The 18,336-nt window shown below is 39.8% G+C and overlaps 1 pseudogene; it reads right to left on the bottom strand.

The window, feature by feature from the left end:
* Positions 1-763: 763 nt before the first annotated feature.
* LOC121030060 (putative teratocarcinoma-derived growth factor 3) lies at positions 764-4,663 on the bottom strand (annotated as a pseudogene).
* Between the last annotated feature and the right edge of the window lie 13,673 nt (positions 4,664-18,336).

The following is an 18,336-nucleotide window of genomic DNA, read 5'->3' as shown; positions in this document are numbered from 1 at the left end:
ACTTAACTCATCAGCAAGCAACCAGTAGAATCACATGTCCACAGATATATTAATACAAAGAATCAGATATGGAGTTCTCACTGGTGCAATTCTCTAAAGAGATTCTGAATAGAACAAAACCTAGAGATACTGGCCTTTGGTGTTTGCATCTGGCAAAGTTTGAGGATAGGGTAATGAGTGTCAGCAAATACTGAAAATGCTTTGTTTATTTGCTTAGATATTCAAAGTGAGCCATTTGCCAAATTTGTGGACCCAAGGACAAGACTGAGACACAAACAAATGTTTCTTCTCAGCCAGTAATAGCTTCTAATACCATCTGGAAACCCACACCACTTAAGAAAGAAACAAATATGCTTTTTTTTTTTGCTTTCCTTCTAAGACCTCAAAGCTTGTAAATTTGGGGTCTGTTGGGGAGGGAAAAGACGAGAGTTCCAAAAATGGAGGCCCTCCAGAAAACTCAAGCCCCCTGGCAACCAAGACTTCAGATTGCAGAAGCAATCAGAGAGCATGTTTATGCTGATCTCAGTGGCGCAGGAACAAAATAGAGGTTGCTGCTATCTCTGTTCACACTGAAAGAGCTTCCCTGTGACCGAGTTTAGAGTTTAGTCCAACTCCGTAAATTACTAAGATATTTTTATTGATACCATGAAAGTGCACCCTCATTTCTCTATTGTCACAAAAGCATGTTGTTGAAACACTTAAAATATCTTGGCACACTTTAAAAGTGCTTTTTACAAAAGAGACATGAAATTAATGGTGCATTTCAGTCAACACGTCCTTTGCAGTGCTTTCTTTCCCCTTCCTCAAAGCCACGGAATAAAACAAAGTGGGTCCAAACAAGACCTCTGAACATTTCTGTGATGGGAATAACATCTGGGTAGTCAGGAATGGGAATCGATGTTGCAATCTCCTCCCCTACCCTAATGTACACGTGAACAGCATTAAGCTGGTTTTATCATTAGATTTCACTTTTCAGTGAAGTTTTAATTACCAACCCTTATAATGTCATTTCTGGGAGGGGGTCTTGCAGTTTACCTCCTATTTTCTTGCTTCCCAAATCTTTCTCTTGCTGTGTTCCAGCCTACTCTGTTTCCTGCCCCCATTCAGAAAGCTTCAGATCCAATGTGATTGCTCACCATTCCATCACCATCATTTTTTTTTTTTTTTGAACAGTGTATTATCCTAACCACACAACAGTTTCCAGCCATCAGGCACATAATCTTAGCTGCACATTAGCCTGGAAATGGGCTTTTCCCCCCTTTGGTTATCTTATCCATAACATGTGCAACTATTACCTCATTCACCCTTGTGCTGGTTCCAGAGATTAACCCCAAAACTGTCATGATAAATGCACAATTTAAAAAATAGTTTCCTCAAACTTCTTGTCAGTCTTGTTTTATATTTCATCCCCTGTTATGACATGGCTACTAGAACTTGCCATCTTTTATACTGTCTGGTTTCCAAACATTAGAGCCAAGTATGATGTCATATGGTCTAGTAGCATAACACTTATCTAAAGGAAAAAGCACATCCAGAGCTTTTCCCAATGTTTTTATTTGTTATAATAACACACAGAGCCCAAGTTAGAAAACATATTTTTAAAGGAAACCAATGAGACAAACTTTAACCTTTAACCATGAAAAATATTCCTTAAAATTTCAAAGGAAAGACAAATTCTATCCCTTAGACACATTAGGCTTTGACTGGCAGAGGCTTTTTCATCCACATTCAATATTAGCAAGATCACTCCGCTAGTCAGGCTGCAATTTTGTCATAAGCACTGTGCAGGCATTATGGAAAATGTTAAGAAGTGTTCATGTCCAAACCAATTTACTATTTATTCTTTTTTAAAAAGGAAAATAAAACAACAACCAAGGTTCTCCCATTTTCTAATTAGCATCAGTGGCGTCATATTTAAATGCCATAAAGGGAAGATGGTGTCATGGGAAACAGAAGGTGTGGACCTAGGAACATGAGATGGGGAAAGTCTCTTATGTTTCCTCACTTATTAGAGATAATCTGTTCTATCTCTAAGTGCTTGAGGAAGAGCAAACAAATAATGCATGCAAACACACTTTAAAACTATAAAGTACTATACAAACATATGGTGTCATCTCGGTCAATTTTCAGTCCCCACTCTTAATTTTTAAAACTATTGGAGTTGGCGCCCTGCATGCCATTTGCACTATGTACACCCTTCTCTCCGAGCATTGACCACACAGCAGTATGATCATATCTACGTGATTGTTCCCCCTACACGCTTGCAAGCTCCCTCAATTCATCTTTATAGCTCTGCTGCCAAGGGCAACCTTGGGTCATGTCTGTTGATTGATTTACTTGCTAAGTGAGTACCTATATAAGGCCCCCAATTTTTATTAATTCATTTCTCATTTTCTCTGTTTTCATTAAAGCCTGAAGCTCTTGTCTTTGCCTCATTTTTTTACTGTCTACACAGAATGTTCGTTTTTGTTCCACCTCCCCAAACTGCCTCTAGTGTTACTTTTCTGTGGACGAAGCACAGGGGGGGCGGGGGGAAGTAAACCTAAGAACCTGGGGATGAAGAACAAACATCTTCTAGTAGCAAAATTCCAAAATAGGAATCCAAAGTTGCAGACTACAGATACCTAACTTAGAGAGAAGGGAGTGGCTCTGGGATGCAGCTTCACCGTAGCTGATTACGGGTGTTGATATGGCTGAAGAAAGGATATGTCAGTCAGAAGAAGACAGTTATCACCAATGGATACATGGAAAAGAGAACCAGAAAGATGGATATTGACAGAATGACTACAGCTTTGTTGGAGAGAGAGGAAAGATAGCCTCCAGTGGAGGGGGCCGCATCACACTTGGGTAAGGCAGTGAGAAGCACAAGGGTGTGAGATCCAAAATCACCTCGGGCTAAATCCCAACTCTATCATTTACCAGCTGTGTGATCTCTAAAAATTCTTTTTTTCAAAATGTTTTCCAGTTTTACTGGGCATATTTACATGCACAATGTATTTAAACAATGGGTTTTACAATACGTAGTTATATCACTTGGTTTACAACCAAATATACTGTGAGTGTTCTCTCTTTTACAACAGTTAAAATACTTGCAAGGTACGGAGAAAACCTAATTTATTAAGCTCCCTTGTTGGGGAAATTTAGACAGAATTTTTTTTTTCCAAAGACACTTCAATCTCTTTGCCACACATTGAGAAGAAAGGGGTGTCCTTGTCTTCTATAGCTTTCTATAGATAGAAACTTGCCTTCCAACTTAGCTTTTTAATTTGCTTCTCAGACCCATCTAATCATCAACCAGGTAATCCATTTTGGTTTGCCCAATTTCTTCCCCATTTGCTTCCTCTTTTCTAGTATCCCTGGTACACATGCGCACTTCCAATACTTCAGTGTCCTGTCCCTCACCTCTAATATCTGCCCCCTGCCCTCTCATCTGCTCACTTTACAGAGGCTTCCTTACCTTTCCTTTTAAAGATGAGTTCTTGATTGATTTTGATCAACTCTCTACCCAAAGCTTTAGCCTCAATTCCATGTTAGGAGCAGCCTTTAATGATCTGAAGATAGAGTTCACTTGTTTAAAGGAAAATAAGAAGAAAAAACCCTTGGTAGAGATACATGTATTAAGAAACATAGAACTTGGTCACAATGTAGATATGGCTGGCTTTTTTTAAAAAAAGTTTTTTGGAGAGGGCAGGGCAGAGGAAAGTAGTTTGTACTTTAAGAAATGTTAGGGAAATGTTAGGGACCATGATGAAAATCTGTCCACTATTGCGAGGCAACTAACAAATGATTATCTCCCAGTTAGGGAATTGGAGTGACAGCCTTTACAGGTTATGATATTGTATGACAAATATTGCATATGCAAGTGTCCTTTAACAGTAACTTTGAATTTAAAAAAATGTTTTATGTTTATTTTTGAGAGAGAGACAGACAGAGCACAAGCAGGGGTGGGGCAGAGATAGAGGGAGACACAGAATCTGAAGCAGACTCCAGGCTCTGAGCTGTCAGCACAGAGCCTGACTCAGGGCTCAAACTTATAAAATGCAAGATCACAACCTGAGCTGAAGTCGGACGCTTAACCGACTGAGCCACCCAGGAGCCCCAACAGTAACTTTGGATAACAAGGCAGATGCCAGCTATCAAAAAAGTGGTGCCCAAAGATGCTTATTAATTCTGGAGTCCTGGAAACCAGGAAGTGCTCATCCATCACATGGGCCTCACACCCCGGTAGAAATGTCTGAGGAAAGCAGTGAAGTTGGCCGCACCAGCATTTACACATGGAACATCTCTTGGAGAGCCGGGTGTCATGGGGGCACAGACTCACAGTTGTCTTTGTGTGAATCATGCTCACAGTTCCAGCCATAGAAGGAGGGGGGCAGGCAAAGAAAGACCCCAGCATGTAGGTTCCTCCATTCAGACAGCAGGTTTTATTTAGCTCTTTACTGTCCTGGATTCCTATGGACAGCACAAATTGGAAAGACCAATGATGAATTGAAGGCTCCTCCTGGAACCAATTGCAATCATCTCTTAAGGCTGGGGTCTCCCTGGAGGGACATGCAAGTTCACGGTGGCTCAATGCAGCAACTAATTCCAGTTCAAATGCTTTGGAAATGGCCATGATGAAAATCACACTGCAAGAGAAATGCTCTATCTTTCTGTGGTCCATGGCTCGCTTTCCCCAGAAGGTCTTAGAGGAAGCAGGAGCCAGGATGTCCAGAGACAGGGGCTCATCACCAAGTTTTGTCCTAAGGAATGCTTTGAACTCAGCCAGGGACTCAGCCTTGCCTGGGACTCTCCTTCTCAACAACTACCACCTGTGTGATCTTATGTAAGTCACCTAACTGCTCTGATCTTTGTATTTTCATATGTAAAATATGAAAAACAGAGTGTTTATATGGGCACAGAGTGTAAGTGTGTTGGTTGTTTGCCCTTGGTGGGAAATGCACCTCACTGCCCCTACTCAGCCTCACGAGAGGATCGTACCACATATCGCCAGCTCAGGAAAAGATCCAAATTCAAAATTCGAAGTAGGTTTTCTACTATATATCATCAGTAGCTATTTATTTATTTATTTATTTATTTATTTATTTAAAGTGTATTTATTTTTAGAGAGATAGAGAGAGCAGGAGCAGGGGAGGGGCAGAGAGAATCCCATGCAGGCTCCGTACTGTCAGTGCAGAGCCCCATGCAGGGCTCCAACTTATGAAACTCTGAGATCATGACCTAAGCCAAAATCAAGAGTTGGATGCTCAACTGACTGAGTCACCCAGGCACCCTTCAGTAGCTATTTATAAATGATGTCTGAATCATTCAACATATGTTGTATAGAAACATCAATGAATATGTTTCATTTCCAGCTAAGAAATAGCTGAAGGGTTCTATGCCAGTGATAGACTTACTTTATGTATTATTTGCAGAATTTTTATGTTATGTTTTTCACATGAAAAAGAAGTAGACATCCCCATATTGACACACAAAACCTTCTGCATACAAAAAGAATAATAGCATTATCTGTGAGGAAATATCTATTTATTTATTTATTTATTTATTTATTTATTTATTTATATTTGAGAGACAGAGAGAGAGCAGGGGAAAGGGGCAGAGGGAGAAAGAAAGGGAATACCAAGCAGGCTTCACACTCAGCGTGGCACCCAATGCAGGGCTGGATCCCACAACCAGGTTCAGAATCTGACACAAAATCAAGAGTCGACTAGTCAACCTACTGTGCTACCTGGGCAAGCCAGAGGAAACATTTTTTAAAAAGAAATTATTTATATGTGTTTCTTATTGTTATGTTGTTGCTTTCGTCACCTTGGAATCTGACTGACAGAAAGCAAGGAATGTTAGCGGGATTTTCACGTATCTGTCTCCCAGTTTGTGGGCTCTACACCTTGTGCAGACTCTGGTGAATGCTACAGCCCTTTCTTCCACAATTAACAGACACAAAATTTTGCTTTCAGTTTCATCAGCTTATGGACCTACACACCCAGGGTCAAGAACTCTGGGTCAATCTATAAGATTTCTGGTCATGGTGGGCTCATGATCTCAACTGCAAGGGAGCCAGAGTCACATGACTTAGCTTATTTGCGTTTGCCAGATTTAACTTGTAGATAACTACATTAATCTCCACCTTGTAAAAGAGGGAAAAATAGGCACTCAATCCATGAGCTGATTCCTCCTAAGAAAGACAGCTGGGAGCACAAACCTTATGGTGCTCACAAAATTGGAAAATTATGTAAACTAGCAAGAGCCATATCAACAGTGTGCACATTTGTATTCACAAAAGAATATAAAGAATACCGCTAATGTAAGTTTTATTATATTTGGTCATTTTAATCCTCCAAATTGAGAGAAAGCCCCGTAATATAAAAATAATACTCCTACACGGGCAATTATTGAAATTGTATGTCTATATGACTTGAACATGAAGAGCCTGGGATATGCAGGTTTTTCTCTCCAACCCACTGCCATAGGAACAGTGTGATGCTTTCCACGCTGGTCCCTGCTTGTAGTTTCTTATCTTACAAGTATCTGAGTCTAAAGAGATAGAGTCAAAACTAGAAAGAAGAATATTTCTGAGAGTATGGATTTTTACTTCCTGCCAAGCATTCTATTCTCATACACCCTTGTGACCCTATGGAAATGGGAACCATAAAAATATTTTCTGGCTTGGAGGTTAATCTATAGTTCACTTTCTCCAATGTGCTCCACCAAAGACCAGATGGGATACTAAAATGAACTAGGTTCTGACTACAAAGCACCCTTGTAGCCTGAGGCAGGGGAAGGCATTACAAATATGTATGTTATGTGGAAGTCCCAGCGGGATTTCCACAAAGAGCCTGTCTGAAGGCGCATGTCCACTCTGGGAAGCAAACCACTCTGAAATTCCCAATTCATTCTGAGCACTGACCCTGCAGCATGGGTACGGAGGCCAATTGGAACCATGTGTATGGGCTACCGCTCTGGACAGACCGCAGTGCCCTTGCCACACTGACTTCAGATTGTGGCCCCAGAGCCTTCCCAGTCACACAATCGTAGGCAAGCTCTCTAAAGGTGTTGATTTAGGCTTCCAAAAAAAGCGTAGCTCTTGTGACGGAGAAGCACAAGCTTTGGCATCATCCAGTCCTGGGCTGAATTCTGGCTCTACCAGCTATAGAGTGCTATATTCTGGGGGAAGCAACTCAGTTGCTGAACTTCCTCTGTCCTCATGTGTATGCAAAAAGAATAATTACGCCCATCTTGCAGGATATTATAGATATTGAGTAAGAGAATAGAGTAGTATAGGCAAGCAAGCTAGAAACTGCTTAAGAGCTCTAAATTCTGTCTGCTTCAGTTTCTTCCTCTGCAAAGTGAAATAACAAAATACTTACCTAATCAGATTCCTGGTAAGGATTCAGGGAGTTAATATACTTAAAGGGCTTTAGCTAGAGTTTGGGCATTTATTAAATGCCCAATAAATGCTCACATTATTGGATAATGTACATAGAATACTTAGAAGTATGCTATGGTTAGGTGGGAGATAAAAAATGGCAATATTATTATCTTTTTATTTTTCTCCCTAAACATAGTATGAAGGGAAACTAATGTTTATTTCTCTTGTCCTACAGACAAATTCAGTATGTTAAGTGTCCTCAAAACCACCTCTTTTAAAATGCCTAAAACTTTGTATACCATATCCAGATTGTCTCTACCAAACTCAGTCTGTGTCAACTCCCCAAATTTTCTGAGAACATTAAGCATAGGCTAAATTAAATGTATTTGGTGAAAGCTAAAGAAAAATGCACAAGGAGAGAAGGTTGGCCCTGGATTAAAGATGTGTGACAGAAGAATTTGGTAACCTCTACCAAAAATACTATGGTACTTCTTGTAAATCTCAGGAAAAAAAATGTTTTCCAATAAAAAAAAAAAATCCTTTTTCAAGTGGCCAAACGAAAGATTTGTATAGTACTTACTCAAAACAGCAATTTTCATTCTGCAGCCAGGATACTTTAAAGAGGAGAAAGACCAATTGTATGTACTGCCATGAAAATGATTCCAGGTGCAACGAGCCCTCAAGATTTATATAACTCAGCTCTTAATTTATTTCCTTTAATCCACACAATATTTCCCAGCTTCTCAATTGTCAGCCACATGTTTCTCAATAAAGACCATGGTGGCACCAAACTTCCAAGTTAGATGCTATGATTGTGTTTCCTGAGTGCCCAATATAAAATGTAGTTAGTGTTTTTAATAATCATTTCTCTTGTGGTATTTCCAGCAAAAGTCTGTGTGTAATGCCAAACCTTGGTCTTCTGCATGGAACCGGTCAGTCTGCGTGTAGTTTACTAGAAAGCCGGGTTTTCAAACTCTGGTATGTTAATTTCAGTCACCATGTTTTAGACCGCAGTAAGGAGCAGGGCTAGAATTGATAAACAGCTATCTCATGGGTATGATGCATGAGGACAAAGTAGCTAAGTAGAATAGAAATCCACTGTAATCTCAAAATAGAGGCTTGCTTTGAAAAAAAAATGCAATATAGGCATATTATCCAATAAGCAATGAGCTCCTATTGTCTATCTAAGAAGGAAAAGCAATATAAATCTGTGTAGATAACACAAAAGGTCTATAATATAATAAGTTTCAGTGAACAGAAATTCAAACTTATTTATCAAAAATTAATTTTTGAGAGAAATAAACTTTTACCTATCAGAAGTTCTATTTTTACATTTTCCCTGTTTGTCCTTCTTTACATGCAAGAACAATTTCTTGCAGTCAATTAAGTAAAGATGATTATGCAAACAGATAGAAAAATTACTGTTACAGTTGTTTTACATTAGATTCATACAAAATAAACTACGTGAAATTGAAAGTTCAACCTTTCCTCTAAGGGGTCTAAATAAGAATTCATTAGATTGGGAAGGTAATTTGTGAAAGTTTTATGTGAACAACAATGACATAAATTCTTTCTTTTAATATTCAACATGAATTTGTAACATCCTTCCTTCCACTAACAAAACCTATTGTACACCATCAGTTACCATTGAAAATTCCAGAAGAAGCCTTTGTTACCTTCTTTGTGGTATTTTAGAGCCTCTGGAAAGATAAGCAGTAGTCATTTCTCATCCTGTGACTTGTGATAATTGATGGAACGTTCAAATGAGCAACTTTTCATACGCAATGTATACAGTGTTCATGTCAACATCAGGCAGAACAAACATGGCTTATGAACAGAGGTTAAATGACAGATAAATCATTTCATGAGTAACACACATAAAACTCTTGACTCTTCATGTCTATTAGTGCTTTGGTGCTGTCTTTATCTTCACTACAGCCAGCATCCTTCTTTTTCTTTTTAATATGATTCCCAGCGTTTTGATGTCATATGTTTTGTCTTATTCAACCATTTGGAGTACAGGTGTGCCACTGTGTTTTTGATGGAGTGTTGCTATTCCAGAAAGCCCCATCCACAACACAACCCCACACATGTAATCCAAACCCGAAGATGAGTCAGCCATTGAGACTTTGCTCCAGTTCTTAAGAGAACTCCTCACATAGTTGGACAGAATGTAGAATTAGTAACACACACAATAGTTAGGGAATAATCCTGAGCTTCAAAAGACCTCAATATTCCTCTATGAATTTTCAAGGAAAAAAAAAATTGGTTTTCAGTTCTGTGTCCATGCTACTAGAATTACAGTCAATGTTTTTAGACTGTAGAAGTCTTTCCTTAGCGAGAAAAACCCCACATGCATGCATTCCTTATACCACCTCAAAAATTCCTTATACCACCACAATACTGATTAAATGATTTTCCGAATCAGAATGAGGAGCTTGAGCTCCACTTGCAGTACAAATATTTCCTAAAGTGCTGGCCATCAGTCTATTGATCCTGACCAAATTCTGATTTCTTTGAAAACATTTCAGCTTCTTATCACATTAAGGAAATGAACATTTTCGAAAAGCTTGCAACAACAAAGAGAACAGCCTGGTCTTTAGGCTTAATCTGGGTATTATTTTCAAGACACATTTTGGAGAGAGTCTTTGAGTGTTCTGCCGGAGGCTGGTCTCTGCCAGTGTTTATTTCTTGTACTGATGCAGTTCAGAGGTGATTAGTGAAAAAGATGCTGAAAGAAAGGGAATAAACGAGAGGACAGGTGTCATATTCTTTGTGTTCTCTTTCAGAGCTTGCACAGACGATTCCATGGTGGCAAATTTGGCACTATGTGGGTGGCTGCGTGACTTCAAATGCTCAGCTGCTCTGGCTCCCAGGGCACTGACAGACTGTCTCCTCCACTTTGGAACCCCCAGATGATGAGTCTCTGACCCTTTAAACAAAAAGCCTGAGCACCATATGGTGATTTTTTTAAAGTGCTATCTAAAGATACAAGGACTTTATGAACAGCGTTTGGACATCACTCCACTGCATGGTGTCAGTTCACTCTACTGTTTCTGTTGTTAGAAACCACCTTCCAGTCTTTATCCTATAATAGAAGTATCGCCAGAGACTAACAGAAGTTTAAAGTTGGAACTTATAAACCATCTAGCCTAAACTTCTAGAGGATTAAAGAAAGAACATGTGGAAAACACTTTGCAAACTGAAAAATTCCCCCTAAACGTATTTTGTTTTGAAGATGGGAAAACAAAGGACTAGAAAGTTATGACTTACCTATTATTCCTAAGGCTGAGAGGTAACTGCATAATCAATTTTAACATTGTCATGCAAACTTTTAATACGAAGTTCATATAAAGTTTAAAATTAGGCCATGGGTCCCATGACTTCTTTTTTGAATGTATATTTTAAATAAGGAATTCAGGATTTTTTAGTGCAAATCTTATAAGCAATACACGAAACTTCAAACAAAGTAGTTGTCAACTGCAGCCAGAACTCTTCTGTATAGGTGAGCATACAATTTGGCCTAAGGAAAGTGCAAATCAGGAACCAATGTTATATGTTTCACAGGACAGACAGACACGCTTGGTCAAAGTGTTTTCTTTGGGTAAAAATAAGAGTATGATATAAAAAAAGTTGTATCATATTTTAATACCAGAAGTCTCCCAATGCCTTAGTGTAGGAGTACCTGCAATCCAAAAAGCAGAAAGGTATAGGCGGCCATCTAGAGGGGTCATCAGATCTCCGAGTCTGATGCCAAGGACGCCTAAACTAACAGAGCCACAGTGGGACTGAGAAGCAAGTTCGTACATGGCATCACATAGCGGGGGCACAAGAAAGAGACAGAACTGAGCTCAGACCAAACAGTTGATCTCAGGCCTGGCTCTGGATGCCATGGTGACAGGGGAAACCAGGAGGATCTTTACCTCTATGCTTAGGGGCCATCAGTGGGGCTCTCAGGTTTGAAAGAATGGAGTTGAAGTAACGGTTTGTTTACTTCAGGATCCCCCATAGCATCCATTCTGAGGTCATACACAAAAGACCTGCGTGTCCACAGAGAACAGCTTCACAGAGACTTGGCTAAGAGGCAGAATCTGGTGGAATGATGGTCCCTGCTGGGATCTTGGCTGAGCCTACCGTCCTGTTTCCTCATCCTCTCATATAACTCGAATGCCTCCCAGCTCTCTGCACAGACTGTAGGATTCCCTGGCCCAAACATGCTCCAGTTCCTCCACTAAAACCCCCTCCCACATTTGCCACGCTTCCTTGCAGCTGCCCACACGGTGGCAAAGAAGACTCAGGGTATTGCTGAAGAGAGAGGTTGAGAAATTCAAAGCGGAAAAGGAAGGAAATGTAGCAGGGTGAACTTTACTCATGGCTAAGATTCAAATTAAATGCCTTGTTATAATCTGACCTTTCTTTAGCTTCTTCAGTTTTAACAAGGACGTCAGCAATAGGAGGAAATGGGCAAGAACTGGAGTGATTTTCAAGTTATCAAATGAATGTGACATGCAAGACAATCCCTCCATCTTAAACAGTGAGACTGAAGTACAGGGCACGTTCGTGATTTCCCAAGCCTGAAAGATGCCAGATGTCCACTATCTTGTATTTCAGTACTCAGCCCCTTTTATTTGTTTTCTTTCATGAAGTGGTGACGCTGGGGACGGGGACGCCTAACGTTGCTTATTCAGTAGCCCTGTCAAAGCTACTGATGACAACTGTCAGCACATCGACCCCCCATCCCACCCCTCTCTGGCCAGACTCTGTCTCCTGTTCTCCAGGCTAAAATCTGGCAGACCCAGGAATCCAGTGGTAGAACTGCGATAGACTTTATTTCTCGACTCCCCCCAAGGGAAGAACCTCTACCCACACTTAACTCCCGCCATCCGCTTCCATTTTAGTAACTGAGCGAAAGGACCGCATTAAATTACTCCAATATCAAATTAGAAAACTTGAAACAAATATCCACTTTTGTAACTAAAATATTGCCCGATTTACCTTCTAAGCTCATAAGAGGGATGAAAAATGGTTAACATAGAGCACAAACACTACCAGAGAGCGAATATCTCTCTCAGTGTGGTGCTTAGGATAAACATACATTCACATACTGTTTATTATACTTCAAAAATTAAAAAAAAAGTTTAGTGTGGGGAAAATTTTTCTAGCTGTATTTAGAGAGTGACCTGAGATGTGGGAAAGTTGTCTAGTGCTTATGTTATTTTTTTCACCCACTTTTGAATTCTTTGAGGCTACATTTCCCCTGAGTTGAGCAGAGATTGCCACCCACCTTGGCTCTTCCTGCCTCTGCCCTGACAGAACCTCTTTGTTGTTTTATCTAATCAGATTCAGAGGCCCTGCTATGGTTGGCTCGCTTGGATTTTTCAAGGAGGTTATATTTCTCATTTCCCAGGCTTCAGAAGAACTAAAAATAACTGGGTGAAAATCTGAAAGGCAAAACTGCTCTGTCTGCCAGCATTGTAAGGAGATAGGATCTGCCAGCCTTCACCAAAAGAGAGCATCTCTGTCCTGTGATGATTAAAGCAAACTTCTGTCTCATACCAGTTTGGTAGCTAGAGCCTCCGCTTGGTTTGATGTCTCTATTTAATAAATGTGTTTTTCCTTATTTGCCACCTAAAAATATCCATCTGAACACCTATGCTTCCGTGACCATCTTAAAAGTAAAATTGCTTGGCCTTCACGTTGGTGCATGTAATATTTAAAAACAGACCACAACAAAACAAAACAACTAGTTGAGTAAATTTAAAGTGGCACCAGTAGAAGATGTTTTATCCGAATGGCCGCTCCCACCATTGGTATACTTGCAGCTACTTTCTGAAATTTAGTCTCATGCTAGTTTTTTTTTGCCACTCAATGTAGACTTTCCTCCAGCAGCCTGAATAGTATAGGGCCCTAAGATTCATTATGAAGGATTTACTAATCAAGACAACTAGTCCTCTCTTTTCAAGAGGCTTTGCTGGCAGCAATATCCATCTCCATGTTTTCAAAAGCCGGATTATGCCCATGAAACATGGGTGAGGGAACATCTGTCATACATGAAAGATAAAATATATCTGGCGTTGCCTTTTCATGTTTTATTTTTTAGAGCCATAAAAAATTAAGAGACTAAGTCAGGGAAAAAGTTCAAAAAAAGGAGTTTGTACCATTAACTCTGCTAGGGCGTCAGAGGAGATATAGGATTTCAGTTCTGAACTTACAAATATGTGAAACTAGAGATTATGAAAATAAATATTTAGCCATATTCCTAGTTGTCTTTTTGTAGAGGTTAACAGTTTCATACTGAATTAAAAGCAAACAAACAGTGGTGAATTAAGAACTTTGTTCAAACTCCTCTCTTTGTCATGTTCACAGTGATAACTCCTCCTTATAAAGCTAAGCAATAAAAAAAGATAAAGACTTTCTAAGATAACACTAAAAAATGACATTATTATTGGAAAGCATTTCCATGCGACACTGAAATTTTAATAAGTAATTCATCTTAGATATAACACATGAATATATATCACACATAAATGTAAATAACTGAGTTCAATCATCAGGTTTACCAGACAAATTGTTTCATATATCTGAGCCAAGTCCCAGTTAAGAAGTTCGAATAATAAAATTGATTTAAGTGTCAGACCGTCAGCCTATGGGAACAGGAAGGTTATCATTCCCAATGTCTTCTGTGTTTTTCCTACTGAATCCAAAAATGGTAGGCAGAGATTCTGGGTTCTCTATGTGGTTTTTGCAAAAATTTTTTAAAACTCTGACCACTGTTAAGCCCTGCCAGGGCAAGGATCATCTCTACCTTATTCACAGCTCTTCTGCAGATCCTATCAGTCACTGGTGCTCACAAAATATGTGTTGAATAAATGAACAAAAGAATGAATGTATGAACTACCTGGATGGAAATGGTCTCATTTCCAGTGATAGATTTTACATGAGAAATATAGGAAACATGCAAAACTTTTTGGAAGCGTAGATAACATTTTACTGTCCCTCTCTAAAACATTTTTCCAATCTAAAGCTTTGCAAACAAGGAAATAGAAAATTTAAGCCATTATCTGAAAAACTGAAGCCTTCTGTTACTAAATAGTTATTCCATGCAAGGCTTTGTTTAACGTTTATTTATTTTTTTGGGACAGAGAGAGACAGAGCATGAACGGGGGAGGGGCAGAGAGAGAGGGAGACACAGAATCGGAAACAGGCTCCAGGCTCTGAGCCATCAGCCCAGAGCCTGACGCGGGGCTCGAACTCCCGGACCGCGAGATCGTGACCTGGCTGAAGTCGGACGCTTAACCGACTGCGCCACCCAGGCGCCCCAGCAAGGCTTTGTTTAAGAGAAAGAAAGGATGAATGGATTAGCAAGGAGCAGGAAATCTCTTTGAGGAACTTTCTGTGTCTGATATAAAATGAGACGAAGAGAAGAACATATGGTGCAAAAAGGTCACAAACAAACTGACAAAATACTATTTTACAAAATGAAAATGGTCAACATCTGCATGATTTTGCCTGTCCAATAGCCCTTGTGCTTATTTTCATTCCAAAATCTTGTTTTGCTGAAAATGCCTTTTTAAAGCATAAAAATTCATTCCAAACCATGTTGTTCCAACAACCATGCCTGTTCCAAAAATTTGTTCAGAGTCAAAAGCCACAAATGCTTTGATACAATATGTCTATAGGTCCACTTTTGCTCACAGATTGTTATTTGGGAATATCTTGAAAATATTTATGCAGTTCAAGTCAATTTGAAGTGGGATCTTGTACACACCAAGTTTAAAAAAAAACCACTTGATCTCCATAATAAAGAAAAGATATAGTTCCTCATCCATATTAAATGATTTCACATACTTGACATCTCTCTCACCTGTAAGTGCATAGCTCTCCTATAATACACATGTGCACACACGCAGGAAAGGTCAGTTTTGAATGAAAAGGACAAAACAGAACACAGTGGAAGCCCACTTCGAAAGGCATATACTAAGTACACCCATTTTAATCTTCTAGGTAAATAGATCAGACCCATTTTCATAATTATTTGCTAAGCACCTACCAGTGCCAAGTACATTACCAAAACCATCCTGTGTCTTAACAACCCAGAGAGATAGGTATGGTGACAAAACCATTGTTCTTTCCCAAACTGTCCAATGATTTTTTAAGCTGTGTTCCATGTATAGCAGGTCATTTTTGACTGGATATCGACGCATGTAGATATCCTCCACCTTTTCCCCGAACACATATGCATGCATATGCATATACACGCACAAGCACACCCTTACAAATATATGTTTGACTTCATTTATTCGCCTTTTTTTTTTTTTTAATCAGGGTGAGGTTCGGTAAAAGAAGGTATAGATGGAAGGGATGGTATGGTGTCTGTTCCCCTCTGGACTAGTAGACAGGATTTATTCAAAAGGCAATGAGTATAGGCAGATGGAAATGTTCAAATGTGCTTTGGACTGTGGAAAAAGGCATATCAGAGTGTGGGAGAAAGGGCCCTTATATTCACCTGTGTGGGCACCCAACATTGTTCTGGCATCCAGGTTAGGGGGCTTTGAGAGTACCTGAGACTACGTTGGTGTGGACATCAGGTCTTCATGGAGGCAGTGGCAGTGTGTAGCTCCTCCACACGGTATTGCAAGCAGCTACCAGGGCAGCAGAAGAGGAACAAGGCAAATCCACCTTAAGCGCAGGTGAGGACTGGCAGACACTTTGGAGGGAGGCTGTGAGTCTTCTGTTATAGCTCCACACATGCGTACATACAGATGTATGTTACACCTGGAGCCTTTGGATTCTGAGGAGGTGTCCCAACGCTGTCTTGGGACTTCTGGCCTCTGTGCCTGTTTTGACCAGAGCCTCTTTATCTTCAAATGTTTTATAGATCGGGGTTCCATGGCATATGTCCATTCTGCTGCTTTTAAAATGTAAACTACAAAATTAAACCATAATGTACCTCGTTTCTAACTAAAACTGAGGTTGAACGTCTTTCATAAGTTATGCAACAAAAAAGCTTGTCATGGATGAAAGAAGTTGTAAAGTAGCTTTGAGAGTAGTTGCCTTTGATAGCCTGAAGATATTTTCATTAGCCAGCTATTTAGCTATCTGTAACTCTCAAAGGTCCTTTAACTACTCTGAGCACCCAAAAAGGTCATTCATACCTTTCCATCCCTCACTTTTCTGCTCCAATTAAGTTCTGTATGTGCACCTGCCTACTGGGTAACTCCAATTATACCTTAAATTCAGTAATTCGACATAACCAAAACCTCTTTGGTTTACTTAGTCAATGGCCCCATCACCCTTCTATCCATCCATTCTCCCAAGCTAAAAGCCTTAAAGCCTCATCAACTTCTCCCTCTATCCCAAAGTAGAAGTCACCCAAACACATACATTTAGCTTCTGGAAAATCTTGCAAATCCTCTTTCCCTCTCTTTTTATCATTGCACTTTTCTTTTAAAGCCTTCATTATCTCTTGCCTGACCATCACAATAGTTTTCTATCGGAACTCTTATCTCCATTCTTTTCTTTACCAATCACAGCATCAACAACAGAATTATTTTTTAAATGCAAACATGATCATATCATTCCTTTATTTTAAGCCTTTAATATGAAAAATATATTTAGCACAGCAGGAGATCCTTCACACTCTACCCTAACTTTCTCAACTCAAACATGAACACCATTGACCTAAATAGGGTCATTGGTTGCAAGAATTATGGCTGATAAAAAAATTATGACAGGATATATTGAGTAGCTCATAGAAACCTTGGGAAGATTAAAGAACCAGACTAGAAAAGGCAGGAAGAAAGAGAGACAAAGCAGAAAAACCACAGCCAAAAGCAGACTACAAAACCGAGGCAGCGGAGACTGTTACTACAGCCACCACAGGACAATGGTCCTGTGCTTTGTACCACTCTCTCTGGACACTGTCTCTGGACAGTGTGTGTGGCACTAGCCCCACAACCACAGCCCCTGGAAATGTCAACCCCAATGATGCTAGTAACACCAGAAGGATTGTCCACTCAACGTGTTTTTCTGCTTCCCTTCCTTGCTCCATCTGAGTGGCAGAGCCTAGGTTAGATAGCCATTCCTTGCCAAGACAGGGGGAGGTGGTAAGGACTGCAAAAACAAGAGTCCGAGTTTTGAGCTTCATAGAGAGAGCCCGGCCGTAAAAAGTGAAATTAGATGTTGGACAACAAAAATCAACAGAGGTACAATCTCTGCTTCAGCTACTCAGGATATGCAACGTTTTCCAAAAGAGACAGTGCTGTTCTCAATATTTGAAAGATGGTTCCCTGTTTCTAATAAAGCAGCACGTATCTCCTTTATTAGAAAGGAGTTGGTGCTTCTGTAATTTGAGGTCACTATGCTTTATTGTAGCACTTCCCACAAGGTATTGTAATTATTTTACCACTTCACAAGTCAATGTCCCATGCCAACAGGGAGTTCCTCTTGGCAGGGACTATGTCTCCTATCTCTGTGCCCAGGCATTATGCTCAGGACAAATTATGTCCTCGGTAAAATTTGTTGAATAATTTTTGTGGCTTCCCTAGGAAGAATGTTTGGGGTCTACAGGTGACCCCTGAAAGACCCTGGCCTCCACTGTCGGTAGCAGAGGCACCATCTTCCTCTTGCCCAGTGACAGGAACTTAAAGTTTCTAGAACTTTCTTTACAAGACAATTGCAAGCTGGGAGGCACTCCTGACATGAACAATGGCCATCAGTCTCATAATCAACACCTCTCAACTCTGCTCTCGGTCCTAAAGTTTATTATGGTGTAGACTTTGGTATACTGCTAAGGTGTTACATCTGTACTCAAGCTTATTGCAATTGTTTTATTGCCGTTTTAGTTATAAGCTGGATAATATAGCAATCGTGTGAAAAGTCTTCTATTATTTCGTAGATGAAAGTTAAAGCAATCTCAAAAGTATTGAAATCCTGTTGGGTAGTACTCATTCACACTAAAATATATG

This window comes from Herpailurus yagouaroundi, unplaced genomic scaffold (assembly GCF_014898765.1).
Source record: "Herpailurus yagouaroundi ecotype Mexico unplaced genomic scaffold, PumYag 139, whole genome shotgun sequence".
Classification (NCBI taxonomy): domain Eukaryota; kingdom Metazoa; phylum Chordata; class Mammalia; order Carnivora; family Felidae; genus Herpailurus; species Herpailurus yagouaroundi.
The sequence above is the reverse complement of the archived record's forward strand: the minus strand, read 5'-3'. Positions and strand labels throughout refer to the sequence as shown.